The sequence below is a fragment of the Leptodactylus fuscus genome, chromosome 1, assembly GCF_031893055.1.
Source record: "Leptodactylus fuscus isolate aLepFus1 chromosome 1, aLepFus1.hap2, whole genome shotgun sequence".
Lineage (NCBI taxonomy): Eukaryota > Metazoa > Chordata > Amphibia > Anura > Leptodactylidae > Leptodactylus > Leptodactylus fuscus.
In genome coordinates, this window is record NC_134265.1 from 252,553,964 (window position 1) to 252,568,961 (window position 14,998).

A 14,998-nucleotide genomic window follows, 5' to 3' on the forward strand; every position below is an offset into this window, starting at 1 on the left:
ATTAAACGGCAGGCAGATTGTAGCGGGACGTGATTTTTTTAAAAGAAAAAATAAACAGGCTGCCTGACCTTGCCACAGAGTCAGCAGCATCAGACTCCCTATTTAGGTTTAGGACCTAATCAGCTGCAGTGGATTGATAAAGCTTTGCCTCGGGATTCCGCTACAAGAAGCATAATATGAACATACCCTTAAGAGGCAAAGAGGGACACATGGGAGCTTTGCACACTCCCTGCTCCATTTTGGGCCACAAGTGTAATTCAACAAGGATTGACTCTGAAAATTCAAGACAAACAAATTTAAGACTGGCTATGGCTCCCTGTTGGTGATGTTATTTTGGTGCACCCCTGGTGTTTGTTTGGGTCTACAGTGCATGGGGCAAATACAGTACAGAAAATTTGGTCTGCATATTGTCCACATTTTTTTTCTGGACTGAACCTGGCCAGGACTCCTCATATAGTTAGCCAAGACACTGGGATTCCATTCCTCTATTGGATATAGAAGACAAAAGAGCAATATCATAGATCACCATGATGCAGAGTCCCAGTCTCCAGATGAGATTCAAGGCAGAAAATAAGCTGCCTGGCTTTTTCAGATCTTATTTACCACTTGGAAGGAGGCCTTACTGTGCAGCAAGACTAATGTCTCAACAACCATGTCCATCACAACCCATCATTACCCTCGCGCCCTACGTTTGGTAAATATACACAGTGAGATAGATAGATATATCTATCTATCCGTACACACATATATACATACTAGCTGCTACCCGCGACTTCGTCTTCGGTGATTGTAGAAGTGTGTAAATAGAGTTGCGGGTGAAATTTTAGTAGTGTGTAAAAGGTAAGGGATATGAATGTTGGGTAATTGAGAGATTATGTGAGGCTTTTTTGTTTAAGGTAGTTCATATTTGAGCTGCTATACGTTGTTTTCCAAAAGTGTACATAGAGTGTTTGGGACTGAGGTCTTTCAAGTTAATATACTTCAGTAATGTGTGTTTCACAGTTTTTTTTATTTTTATGGTAATGAGTTTTGCAGGCTGCATCCAGCAGCTTGCAAAACAATACGGTTGTAAAGAATGCAATGCATTGCAATCCTAATGTATTGCATAATAGTGCCAGTGCTATTGCAGGCTACGTAGCATAGCCTGCAGCAGCCTGGACACAGTCAGATGAGTGGGAGGCGTGGGAGAGGTAGCAGCTGCTATAGTAAGCTGCCGGCGGCAGCCTAGCTCAGTGTAGGCGGTGGAGATAAGCAGGAGGATGCCTACGTGCAGCGAGGGACAGACCGGAGCCGCGGGACAGGTAAGAGAAGGCGGCGGAATAGATAAGGCAGGGAGCAGAGGCAGTGTAAGTGAAGTGAACGGTGGTATGCAAACAAGCGGCGGCTATGGCGGCGGTTGGCATACGAACATCAGCAGCATGGGCCGTAGCAAGGGGGGTGAAGTGAGGTGCAAGTGACTGGGAGGTGTGTTTGGGGAGGAGAAGTGGAAGGATAGGGCATTGAGGGAGAGGGGTAAGGTTATTATGGAGCGTAAGGTGTTGGTACAGCGGAGTAGAGAGGGCAGAGGTCCTGGCAGTGGAAGAATGGTACGTGAACTTACCAGTGTCGGGCCGGTGGATGGATCCTGCAGAGGAAACAGCAGGGAGGTGATAGCAGCGTTGGGTAGTGTAGCGGTCTGGAGCCAGTCTTTCAGGTGCTGCGGCCTAAGGTGGAGTGGCAAAATGGTAGCGTGCTGGTAACACGTTTATGTGTGCAAAGTGCGCATGCTCCTGTCAAGATGGAGTAGTGTGGTGGGCAGTGCCGCGAATCCTCCCAGCGGTGGGGTCGGCAAAGATGGCTGGTCCGGAGAGTGAAAGAGGTAGGCTCCTGCAGTATGGTGAAGGTGAGGGTGAAAGTATAGGTGAATGTGAGTGTGTGGGGTTAGGGGCTAGGCTGTAGAGTGTAATGTGAAGTTTAGGGGCTTGCTATGGTCCAAAGTGTGTGAGATTGCAGAGATGGTGATGTCAGTTTGTTTTTTTTGTGGGGGTCTTGTGGAAAACGTATGTGGGTTATTGTGTTGAAAATTAGCCTATTGCACAATCGTGTGTATTAACTAGGTTTGTGGAAAATTTGAGCCAAATCGGTGGAGCGGGTTTTGTGTGATTGACCGCCAAACATCCGAAACATTTCACATTTATAATATTAATAGGATATATATATATTTATACACACACATTTCAAACCTCTCCATGGTGTATATGTATATACAGAGAGAGAGTGTGAGTGTGTGATCTCAAAATATTTGCAGGCAGCACTGTGTCTGCATCACAGCTCCCTAGATATAATCTTGCACATACATGTAGTGCTCCACACATGTAATCTCCTACACAGTACTGTGCACCAGCCATGGAGCTATTGGGGCCTGCACAGTACTAGAGGGTATGGTGATACTGGGAAAATACACAGGATAGTCAGCACATACTGTATATAAGACTTCAGTGAAGAGAACCAGGGTGTAGGCTATTAGCAGGAAGCTATTGGGTGAGCCCTAGGCCCTTCAATCCAAAACTGTGTGGAGGGTAATGCCTCTTGCATATGACCATGGCTGAGATTAGTGTGCCATCTGTTTTTCCCAGATGGCACACAACCCATTTATTTCTATGGGCCTATACATAACTAAATTACACGGTCACATGTGCAGGCCAACAGTCTGGGTCACATCCCCATGACAGGTTCAATTTAACCCATTCTGGACAACTCAGACTATATAGGTCCAGGCAGTCTCTCTTGTTCTGCAAGGATGTACCTGTAAGTCTTTGCAGTTTTAAGAAGCTGCACAAAACCAAGCAGCTAGCTGATACTACAGCCAGAGCTACTCTAGAGAAGGCAGCGACTGTATTACTGTGCATGCTTTTCCAATCACTGTATATACAGCTATGAGATCCACCATGATGCAGCTCCTCTCTGATCTGGAAGTCATGTGAGATTTAAAAGGTAAGTGTTGTAAATTGTCCTCTAGAACCAACCTGCGTTAAGGGTAACCGTTTGGGTGGGCGGAGCCTGACCGCTGAGCAAGACGGCCGCTTGAAAAGAGAGCTCCTGGGTAATAGTACAACCTCGCTTCCACTGAAGCTAAAATGGTCAAACCACAGAGGGATAAACCTGGTGACCGACCAGAGACTCCGAAAAGCAAGAAAAATTTGGGAGATTTGGAGAAATTCATACACAAAAAGACACTGGCATCCCCTGCACGCCTTTTCAATATGGCGCCGCCACCTACAACTACAGCGGACTCGGATGGCCCTGACGACTCTGATGTAGAGACAACTTGTGGAGGTATGGAAACAACTGAGGCTTCCGACACGGCACCCATATCTCGTACCTACCTCAAAAAAATACTAGCTCAAACCCTATCACAAGCGCTTACCCCTGTGATGAAGGAGCTTGGTGATATAAAAGCAGAGATGGGACACATGGGGGGGCGCCTTGAAACAGTTGAGTCCACACAGGCCCCCATTTTGTCATTCTGTAATGCTACTGAAACCTGCTGTAAACAATAGCTAAATGCTCTTAATATTGCATTAGAACGTATTGAAGATCAGGAGAATCGTGGTAGACGGAAAAACATTAGGTTTAAAGGCATTCCTGAATCTATTGCGCACCAAGACCTGCCTGCAGCAGCGATGAAAATATTTACTACCCTGTTGGGGGAAGAGCAGGCGTCTTCTATCTCAATAGAAAGGATCCATAGGTCTCTACGCTCTGCTCCCTCCTCAGCCGACCCACCCAGGGACGTCATATGTGCCTTGCTCTGCTATACAGCTGCGATCCTCAGGGCAGCCAGATCTCACAAAGACTTGACCCTGGAAGGGGAACCCATCTCTCTTTTACAGGACTTAGCTCCGTCTACATTATATAAAAGGCGTCTTCTTAAACCACTTACCAACTACCTACGAGATAAGATTTTATTTCGATGGCTTTTTCCATTTGGATTACAATTCCAACATGCTGGTAAACGTTGCACCATTCGAGTCCCTGATGATCTTCTAGCCGCATGGGCGGTGCTTGAAATTGATCCCATCCAGATTCCATCTTGGTTGTCGGTCACAGACCAACATTTGGACTTCCCGAAACTACCTTCGCCGGACCATTGGACGAAGATATCAAGAGGAAAGTCGGCTAGAAACAAAAAACTCCCACCGTGATTTTTTTTTTTTTTCCTTATGGCTAATAATCTGTTTGGTTTAACTTGCCTATACAGTTGGTTTTTCACTACATCCATTCTGCTTCTAATGACAACTAGTTGGTTTTTCGCAACTAGGTTTGACATATTTCTCTATCTAGTTATATTTGAGTTTTTTCCACTTTCAGTGATGTTTGATATGATTTCTATTTTGCTTACTTGTTGTACTACCAGGCGGTACTGACGATCAGGAAGATCATGCACGAGTTATGGTTTTTATGTTACCCCGCTCCCTACCTCCCCCCAATATGCCTATGGTTAGATTTGTTTATTTGCCAAGATCTATTGTTGATCACTATTTCCAATGGTTTACCTCCTTCCCCATGGTCCTTAGGTTCTGAGTCTCGCCCTGTGAAACTAGCTGGTTCTCTCTTGCACCACATGCACTACACCCCCTTTTATTGTTATGGCTTCAGTTAAAATTTCCTCTTGGAATGTCTGCGGCTTAAACACTCCCCAAAAAAGGTCTCAACTATTGACTTTATTGAAGAAATATGGCACTGATATTTGCTTTATTCAAGAAACCCATTTCAAATCCTCTTCTGTCCCTAAACTGAATACCAAACATTTTAAACATTGGTTCCATAGCTGTAATGTCAAAGCATCTAGAGGGGTCTCTATAGCTATTTCTCATTCGATTCCCTTTGAACCTCTAGTAGTCTGTGCGGATCCGGAAGGTCGCTTCTTATTTGTAAAGGGTAAGATAGGGAACCAGCTAGTGTCATTTGGCAACTTCTACGCCCCTAATGTTAAGGAGGTTTACTGGCTCACACAGACTCTCTCCAAATTCAAAGACTTCGCGGAGGGCATCTGCATTATTGGAGGAGACTTTAATTTAGCACTTTCTCCTATGATTGACTCCTCAACTTCCTCTTCGATACACTCACAAAAATCTCTAGCTAAAGTGCACAGAGCTCTAGGCAAATTGGAAGTCGTGGACTCTTGGAGAGTTTTTCACCCGTCATCCAAAGATTACACTTATGTTTCCTCAGTTCATTCTTCCTCACACCGTACAGACTACTTGTTTGTATCGAAGACATGTTTATCTGTATTAACTGCTGTTGACATTGGTTCTTTTACTATTTCGGACCACTCCCCCATATTTATGTCACTGACCCTGAACGAGTTGCCTATTAAGGCATGGGTTTGGAGACTCAATGAGATGCTTCTCGACGATCCTCGCCATGTAGCTGACTTATCCAACAAACTACAACGCTTCTTTGTTGAAAATCCTGCATCTGACACTTCCCATGCTATCACCTGGGAGATGCATAAAGCCTTCATCCGTGGGGAGTTGATAGCCCTGGGGGCGAGGGTCAAGAGAGAGAGGATGTAACGCTTAAACAAATTGTTAGCTCGAATTTATGCTTTAGAATGTGTTCAAAAACGCTCAAAGGTTCTATCTAACCAATCTGAGCTATTGGATTTGCGTAACCAACTACGCAACCACCTCAATATCCGGCATGCCAGAAGCTACCAATACTCCAAATTTAAACACTACGCACACGGGGATAAGGGGAACAAGATCATGACACAGATGATCAAAAAGCATAAAGACTCCACTTTTATACACAAGATAATAACGGAACAGGGTAGGACTATCTCCTCCACTGAAGAAATAGCCTCTCAGTTCCAGGAATTTTACCAGACGCTATATAATTTGACACCAGCCCTTAGTCCTGATCATCCAGATACCATTGTTGAAATGGACAATTTTCTCCGAGGGTTGCATTTACCCTCTCTGTCAGAAGATCAGAAAGCTACATTATTGCAACCTGTCACTCATCAGGAAGTCCAAAAGATATTGAATTCTTTGCCATTGGGCAAATCCCCAGGCCCAGATGGCCTCCCAGTGGGGTATTACAAGAAATTTGATCAGATCCTGCTCCCTCATTTGTCTTTGTGGTGCGAAGAGATTAGACGGGGAGGCCCACTACCACCGCAAGCACTTATGGCTACTATTACAATTCTACCTAAGGAGGGCAAGGACCCTAATAAATGCGGAAACTATAGGCCCATATCTTTATTAAATGTTGATGTGAAATTGTGGGCAAAAATTTTATCCTCCCGTCTACAGTCACTTCTTCCCAAACTGATAAACCCAGAACAATGTGGATTTGTCCCGGGTAGAGAGGGTAATCATAATTCCTGTAGGGTCATACAAATGGTTCAATATGCTCTGCGCAAGAAATTACCATTGACTCTCCTCAGTACTGATGCTGAAAAAGCATTCGATAGAATTAACTGGCTTTTTATGGGCCAGGTACTAGCTAGATTTGAAATACCTCAGGAATTCATTACAGCTGTGTTCTCGCTATACTCTACCCCTAGTGCTAGAATAAGAATCAATGGCACTCTCTTGGACCCATTTGCTATTAAAAATGGGACGAGGCAGGGCTGCCCTCTTTCCCCCACCCTCTTTATATTAATAATGGAAACCCTTTTGCAAGCGATCAGAGCCCACCCAGACATCAAGGGATTCACGGTTGGGGAAGACACTCATTATAGTGCAGCGTTTGCGGATGACTTACTAGTTTTTGTCTCAGATCCTATTCGCACCTTTCCTCATATCATTGAGTTGCTAAACAAATTTGGACGATTGTCCAACTTCAAAATCAACTACTCAAAGTCTGAGGCAATGAACGTTTCCCTATCTATCCCTGAACTCAGAGTGATACAACAACAATCCCCATTTACTTGGCAACCATCTAAACTAAAATATCTTGGTGTTTACATTACTAGAGATCCTAATTCACTCTTCCAAGCTAATTATGCCATGTTACTTAAATCCATACAAGGTTATCTATCATCCCTCTCTACCCCGTATATATCTTGGATGGGGAGAAGAAATTTATTATGTACCTATGTACTCCCGAAATTCCTTTATCTTATGACTATGATCCCTATCCTCGTCCCACGCTCCTACTTTAAGAAAGTTAGATCGTTATTCTCATCCTTTCTTTGGGGAGATAGGGTAGTAAGACTTTCATATGACTGTCTCATCCGCCCGAAGAAGTTTTGGGGTTTTGGCATGCCGGATGTTTGGACTTACTATAGGATGATCTTATTGAAGAGGTTGCTACGTCTACATTCTAACAATAGCAAAGCTCTAGAGGTTTCCCTCAAACTCAACTCTCTCGGCCCTCGTCTCCAGGCTAGCATGTGGGGCCTTTTAAGATTTCAGCTGCATTGGCGAGGATGTTCAAGGACATACTTGATTCTACTCCTCTCATTGGGAATCCTCCCCCGTCTCTTCTTGGGGACCTAACACCTTTCCTGGTACGCCCAAAAGCCATTGAGATCTCAGGGGCTTGGAGATTCCTTGAGTCATACAAACTCAAGGACCTGTTACGTCGGGATGTAATCCCTCAACATGTCTTGGAAAAAGCTCATACTTTCTTCAAGTCTCTGACCTTCGAAACACTCATGCCCTTGTTAAAAGGTCCTTTCCATGCCCCATGTCAGAACACTGGTTTGAAACTCTACTTTCTCGTCCAGACACTTCTAGAGGTATGATCTCTCTGCTTTATAACTGTTTATTAACACGTCCATTCTCACCCAAACCAGCCTATATTAGTAAATGGGAAAAGGACTTCGGTCGCACATTTACGGATCCAGAGATATCCCATATTCATAGTAGATCCCATGGTTTCTCACCTTGCATTAGGATTCAGGAGAACTCTTAAAATCCTCACAAGATGGTATAAAGCACCTGTCGAATTGAAAGCGATGGGGTTGAGACAAGATGATATTTGCTGGAGATGTGGAGAGAGTAGTGGCACATTAGCGCACTTATTCTGGTTTTGTGATAAAATGAAACCATTCTGACAACAAGTGGAATCGGTTTTGCGCCAAATAACCCATTCTACTCTTACACCATCTCCTATTTCAGTCCTACTTTGGCTACTTGCTAATTCGTGGACACCCTCTAAAAAACGATCTGGCCACTATCTTGGTCCAAGCTGCTAAATTACTTATTCCACTTCATTGGCTAGACAAAGACCTGCCTACGGTTCCGGAATGGCTGAATAAGATAGATGAAATAGCTAGATTGGAGGAATTATATAGTTGGGAATTGAGGAAACACTCATTTGTGGAGTTATGGAAGCCATGGCTAGATTACAGAACAAGACCCAAATTATGACTCATAAGATACCAGCTTTTCCAAAGTTTATATATGATCTTTAGACATAATATATACTCCTTCCTCTCACTCGCATTGACTCAGTAACCTAGGACCAATACCCCCTCTCCTACTCCCCCCCACCCCTTTTCTATTCAACTTTGTTCAATTTTGCCACCTTTACCAGGTTCCGGTCTCGGATGTCATTTATGATATTCAATTATTTGTACTTTTCATAACACTTACAAAGATCAAAGACATCTCGCAGAGAGCATGTATCTTATGCCATTGTTTTTGTATTGTTAAATACTTTTCAATAAAATGAGAATTTGAAAGAAAGGGTAACCGTTTGCAGGTTTGTTTTTTTAGCCAAGGACTACACCAATATGCACCAACTTGATACCCACTTAGGAACTTCCAAGTCAGTTTAGTCGGATATACACTCAAGGTCCGATTGTAATAAATTTGTCATTCAGCTGTCCCTTAGGCGTCCTGTAGCCAGAACTCTTCTCAACTTGAATGATCAACACCAACCTCAAAAATTCATTTACCATATAAGCAGAGTTTTTCTGCACAGTTTTTGTGCTGAAAAAGTGCTGCTCAGCTTATACAGTCATTACGGTAATTTTCTGCTAGCAGCCCAGGAACACAGACCTCCACAACTCCATCACACGCCGGGTGACATAGCCACATAAGCTCAGGCCCGCCACCGGCATGTGTCTGCTGCCTGGTGTGCTAGCAGAAGTACCATAAGTACTTCTGCAGTTTGAAATGTACAGTATTGTCACACTCCTGGCAGGAGCGTGGCAATGGTGCGGGCCCTGGCACCCATCCCTCGTGTCTGCATGCCAGGTCTGTAAGTGTAATGGCACCACTCTGAAAAGGGACCACCATAGCAACCGGCTTCTCCGCTGTAACTTACAGCGGTAAAGCCAGAGCTAATGCCTACAATCAGATTGCAAGCATAAGCTCCGGCAACTCTGCTGTAAGAGTTACCGAAAATAGTAGAAAATTACTGTGAAACATACACAATAGGCATCTCTGTGTCTGAGAGTGCCCAGTCTACTGAATACAGAGTATCTACAGTGCTCCTATTCCGTTGGGAAGAGGTTAATAGATACCCTATATTCAGCCAAGCTGAGTTCCAAGTGTGGGGGAAAAAAAAAAACAAACAAAAAAAAAAAAAACCCAATCCTCAAGCTCAGGGAAGGGGCAGACAGACAACCAACACCCCCTCCCCAGCATCTACTACACTCAAAAATTCCAGCCATTTTAATTTTTGAAATTTTCCAGTAGCGGCTGTGTTAAATATTATATATTTACAATATTCTCTAGCAGACACTCTACTGACATCATAGTCTTATATTCTTGGAACATGGGTGCGGTTAGTGTACACTATTTTAAAAATCTCCTTACATAGCTACAAGATGGAAGGTAACACCCACTCTCATGAATATAAATGAGTAAGAAATACACATGTCTGGGTCTGTCTTTGGGAAGACCAGGGGAAGACCAGGAGGTCTGTCTTTGGGAACACCAGGGTGGGTGGTCCAGGCAGATGGACATCCATGGACGTCGTAACCAGCCCAAGTCCACCAACCAGATGACAAGCATGAACCAAGCTGTAACTACAAGATATCCAGATGATTTAACTTCTCTGAAGATGTAAGCTATTGACAATTGACTGATATTTGTGTTATTTGGACATTTTCCCTGTTCCTGTGTTTTCCTTCAAGATATTAATAAACCTCTACACTGATTTATAACAAGCTGACTTCTTCCTATCGTGGACAAGGCCAGGTCCGGATATTTAACAGTGGACACAAGTCTCACCGGCAAATACAAGATATTTAACAGTGGCGAGCCAGCACGGTTGTTTTTTTTCCTGTTTTTCTCGTTCCGTTCACTTGCAATTAAGGGGGAAGAGAGGAGTATTTTGCAAGTTGTATGAATTGCAAGATTCAGGAAGACTTCGAAAAGAAACCTATATTGGTGAGATACAGATGACTGTTGTACGTGTTATATGATACGGAAGCCTGTGTGAGGAAAGCCTGTGAGGAAACACAGAAGGACCACAAGTGCCAGACGTACTGAGACGTTCTGATGACAGGGACCAACTGTTCCAAGGACAAGCTAAAAGTGAAGCTTTCTACAGTGGTGAGTAAAGATTTTACTTTTAAAGTATGGAAAAATTAGAGTCATTGTCTAAAAAGTGTAACGTTGAGTTTAAAATTGTGTCTAGTGACAATTTAGCGAGTATATGGCAAGATTTGTATACACAATGTGAGCAGGCAAATTCTAAGATTGAAAATAGAATTTGTTCTACAAAAGAGAAGCAGGTATTTAGGAATATAGCTTCTTTGGTAAAGATTTTTAATGACATGGTAACAGAAAAGAAATTAAGTAATAGTATGCATAAATCTGTTCAGACAGATGAGAAATCTCAATATGTTGATAAAGAGCACCATGTGGCAGTAATGGCCATAGATGGTGAAGAACAAATGATACAAGAAACTAAATTGAAATTAAAATCTCAGGAATATTTGATCAATCTGAGTAAAGCCATTCCCACATATGATGTAAAGATCCATGTGTGTAGAAACTCAGAAATTTTTGAAAGCCATGCAGAGAAATTTGATCTAAATATTGAACAGAGAAATAAACTGTTTAAATTATGGCTTCCTATTGATTTTACAGAACGTTTGTCTGCAAAAATGTCTTATGATAATGAGTCAAATGAATGGTTAAAAGACAGTGATGTGGAGAGATTAAAGAAACTAATCTGGTGCACTAGAGGTGACAGCATGCCAACACCTGATATACTGAATGAGATAAAGATTGGCAGAAAAGAATGTACATATGCATTCATGTCTAAATTTGAGAGAACATACAAAACTGTCATTCAAAAGGTGAACTCTTCATCTATGGTGAAAAGTTTTGTTAAAAAGTTCAAATTCTTGGATGCAGTCACCCTTGCCAGTGCCTCAGATAAGAAGACTTTATTTGAAGCTGCTAGTTTATTGGACATGGCCAGAAGACATCAGAAACATATGTCAAATGTAAATCGAGTATGTCCAAAGCAAAAAGCAAAGCCTATTAAGAGACATCTGTCAAATCATGTTAAAGTGTCCCCTATTTATAGGAGGGAAAGTGACAAAATCTATGAGAAACGTAGGAAATTACATGTTGCATATAAACCATATGCCATGCAAGAAAATCCACAAATTGAAATTCCATTATTAACTGAAATTAAAGAATTGCAGCCAGCCAAATCTATTGAGTATCTGCAAAAGAATGTATCTGGGAATGTACCAGTTGTCTCCAAAATGTCAGATCTTCCCAGTAACCAAGAGGAATTTGAGCTACCTAATATTTTTAGGAAAAGGGCAAGCTTGGCATTCTCTAATGACCTGGTGGAGTTATTGTGGGATGTGATTGACAGGAAGGTCAGGGGTCGAGTTTAAAAGTATCTCTGAAGGAATGACTGTCTATTGAGTATTTACTTATGTACTATCTGGCTATGTAAAGAGAAATCCCTTTTACATGAGGAGAAGTCCAATGATCAGGTATAACCCACATGATTATGTGATAATGTTTGTAAAATAATCCTAATTATGCTATTGTGAATAATACTATGGATCATATTATTATATATATACACACACATATAGGAGGAGAGCCTGATGTGTGGTGACAGATTTTTGTCATAGTCCACTCTCTGGATGCAGAGAGAGGAGGAACATGTTATGTACATTATATGAATATGATCAAATAGTACTAGGGATCCATAAAGTTATTAAATTTTCCATTGGTTAAAATCATTATTGTATTAATTTGGTTTTTGCTAAAGTTTATCTATTTTTTCTCATCAGATATAGATATATGGAAAAATGGATCAGTTCAATCAGTGATGTCCATTCATTCATCATTCTTTCCTTATAGCCAAAAGAATACATGGAGTGTCTAACTATTAATGAGTAAACTAATTTCACATGGTGTGACTAATAACAATGCATGATAAAGTGATAGAAGTTCTAACTTACCTCAAGCATGTTTTTCAATAGTTTCATGTAAAGTCCATGTTTTTAGGATTTTCAAGTTATAATCCATTATGTATGAAGGCATGCAACTAGGCATGGAGCTCTTACTTACTGTGAGAATAAGTGTTCGTTCATGTGGTCAGTTGATTGACAGCAACACATTGTGACCTGTGACCCTGATGGGCTGGTCAGTATAAGTGTTATGTGTGTTATGTGTCCACTGGTGTATACAACAGATCTGTGACATCACAAATAGGCCTAAGAAAATCAGGATGCATCCAACAAGGAAAAAAGGAAAATATATCCAACAAAGAGACGTCTATTTTCTTTCTATTTCTTTCTATTTTCTATTTCTATTTTCTTTTTCTATTTCTTTCTATTTTTTATCTTATGTGATACTCTATATTAAACTGGGAAATTAGCAAATATATTTGAAATCCATTGAAAGGAACCTCATATGTTTATACCTACAGGAAAACCAAGTGTTTAAGTCACATGAGCTGAGGAAAGGTGACAGATGCAGTAGGGTGAAGGTTATTTTAGTTTGTGAATAGTTTGTTGCAAAAGAAGAAGCTTTTGACTAAGATATAGATAGCTCTTCAATATATTTGTTCAAACCTGACAAACAATAAAGGCTTATTGGGGTAATTGGATCATGGGATAATAAATATATTAGTTATGGTGGGAAAATCTAGTTAGTTATAGCCAGTATTGTATTATTGTTTTATTATATTATTATTGATTATGTATTCTTACATGTACGCACACACTTGCATACACTTACACACATCAACATCCACAAACATTGGGAAAACAACATCGGGTAAACATAAATGTCTTATATGCAAATGAGATAAGCTAATCATCTTCATGAAAGGAGACGTATAAGATCATCAAAGGATATGGGATATCAAGAGTGATAGTCTCTGGTTTATTCTTTAAACTTCTGATTATAGGATGTGACATTTTGAAATGCTTATGTTTTATATACTTATTTAATATATATGGTGTTCATATACAACCAGTACACAAGAATATATACAGTTAAGTGTAAGACAGAGTCAAGTGTCTTAAGTCTTGTCTCTATTCTTGGTATTGGAGGTATCTGAAAGGTTAAGAAGGTCACAGGAATCTGTGAAGAGACGAGGTGTTAAGAGGAAACTTTAGGCACATACGTTTTTATGAATAAAGGTTAATATTGTGTCTCAGATAAAGAACACAATGATATTTAATAAATGAATGTTTAAAATAAAATTATTTCTTATTAAAAAGGAAAATAAAGTGACTAAAATGTATGATTAAGTATGATAACACATTCATATAGGAACATATGTTTAGTATAATTGGTGAAAAGTTCTAACTAAAGAATAAATATTGTGATTGTCTATAGAATGGTAATTAATAATCACATTATATTTCAGAGTTATGTTGCAATTTGTCATCACAAGTAAATTACACATATATATTCATACATATAGATATAAAGATATATATGTTGATATATGATGTTTATATAGATTATTGTATCCAAAGTACTATTATCTGATAGTTTGATAAATGTATTGAATATCAATATTTTAATAAGTCAAATATAAATATTGATACAATGTAAAGAGAAGTATGATATATAAATGAGTGGTATGGTACACTGTGATATTATAGTTTAGTTAATTGCCTAGTTTGGCTTAGCTATTAGGGAAAGAAAACTTATCTTCAATCAAGTCCAAGATTATGATAAAGTTTGATATCAAATGTTAATAAAAAGACTTTAACAGTTACAAGAAGAAGATGTGCGGGAAAAGACAAAATCTGAAGGTATGATGCTATATGCTTAAGCTTATGCCAAGGACTGTGTTTAAAAACTATTACTGGAGTTTGGAACCTTTGATCAGCGGATGATTGGACAAATATAAAGACGTCCTCATCAATGTTTGGTGGAATCCTCTCTATTTCAAGACTTCAAGTTGTTTGGTGAGCAAAAGGGTTGTGAATGATAAAACCCGAATACAGATATTGTGTATCCAAGAGACTGAGATTCCAGGACTGAACCTTACTGACAAGCAGCAGGGATGATGTCAGAATTCACACTTGCCTTGCTTTTGCAGTATTGCTCCAGAAGTGTCACATTGTTGTTCTACAGTGACAGGTGGTAAAGGTAAATACCAAAGGAAACTCCTCTACAGTCTATGTCTTGGTGAAGTGAAACATAACATATGGACTTTGTTGTTATATCAATATCTTCATAATATGAACTTTAATGGACAATGTTATAATATCTGCACAACACGGAGGAAATCTAAAGGACTTTAAGTCAAGAACTACATTTGTGGTAAGCTTTCTATTATGATGGAAGAAGAGATGACCAGAAGACCAGACGATGAAAGAAGAGCCTTCATCAGGTGTAGGTTAGATAGTGGATCAAATTGGTTTCATCTTTGATCACAGTTTACCATAACATAACATAACATTTATTAATGACAAAATGTATCGCAAATTGATGAAATTATTGTTATATGGACAATTAATGAAAATTAAGTTCCAGTATTCAGCAAAGAAGAAAGAAGATATAATCTAATTGTATGAATATTGTTGTATAGTATATCTTGAGAGTTC